General features: G+C 42.1%; 1 protein-coding gene across 2 annotated transcripts in view; it reads right to left on the bottom strand.

Annotated features, from left to right (window-relative positions):
- The window catches only part of MYO3B (myosin IIIB), a 412,726-nt gene that overhangs the window by 388,579 nt on the left and 22,977 nt on the right, over positions 1 to 1,170 (bottom strand). The gene's annotated exons all lie outside the window — the stretch shown is intronic.

Raw genomic sequence — 1,170 nt, 5'->3', positions numbered from 1 at the left:
GCTCCTGGATCACCTATGTGACCTCAGGCATGGAGGCAAGAGCTGCTTCAGAGGGGCAGAGTCCAGAACAAATGAGGGTAGGCCTAGTGAAAATATGGCAATAGACCTGTCCTAATATACTAATTCATATATTGTCTTTATTGTCCTTGTCATTGAATTCTATTTGTGGGGAATTGACTCTTTTGCACCCAGATGCACACATTCATTCCCATTAATAAGGAAGAAAACATGCAGGACTATGGTGGATACAGTGATGTTCCCTTCAGATCCCCTCTTCAGAGTGGATGCTGCTAAGAGTATCGACTGCTCCCTGCTCCCAGCACCCAGCTGCACACCTCACTAGAAATTGTCCTCCACTACAGGGAACTGCCTCCCCCAAGGTCATTCTCCCTCCCAGGGATGACACATAGACACCGATTGGCTGATATGGAGATACAATTCAGAATAACTCAGAAATAGCTCTCCATTTCCCCAAAGGGTCAGCTGAAGCCTCTGTCGCAACCATATTGCTGTTCAGTGTCCTCCTTACCCGATCCTGCTTTCCACACTTTCTTCCAGTTCTATCTCTGGCGAGAACTCTCCAGTAAAACTTCCATACACAACTCTCAGAGTCAGTTTTCAGGAAACTTAATATAAGATGAGGACTAATGAACATGAGTGGGCAAATCCAAACTTGGCAAGCCAAGAAAACCTTGGGTTAACAATTTTTGAAAATGAGTTGCAATCAATTGGAACATGTTTACTATGAAATGTTCCCAGTTTAGAGAAGAAAATAAATGTTTCCGTTATATTCCTATATTCACTCTGTACCAGAAGAAAATATTATTAAACTTTTGAAGCAGAGAAATAAGTATATTTTTAGCATATGGCCTACCTATAAGAACATGCAGAGGAGAACTTCACATCTGGTGAGGTACTTGTGACATGGAGGGACCTACTCCTCAAATGTATACCGTAAAACACGATTTATTAACATGAGTTCTACCCTCTTAAAAAAAAAAAATATTTAGACAACAAAACATCTGCCTGCCACTGGCTCTCTGTTCAAATCACAGGTCATCCAATCAGTGGGAGCCATCTTACCTCCAGGACCAGCCATAGCTGTCCCCCAACACAGTGATCTGCTTTGTAAAACATCCCATAAAACTTTACAACATTGGGATGATTAGG

Source organism: Propithecus coquereli, unplaced genomic scaffold (genome assembly GCF_000956105.1).
Source record: "Propithecus coquereli isolate 6110/MARCELLA unplaced genomic scaffold, Pcoq_1.0 Scaffold34, whole genome shotgun sequence".
NCBI lineage: Eukaryota > Metazoa > Chordata > Mammalia > Primates > Indriidae > Propithecus > Propithecus coquereli.
This window is presented reverse-complemented; position numbering and strand designations above follow the sequence as displayed.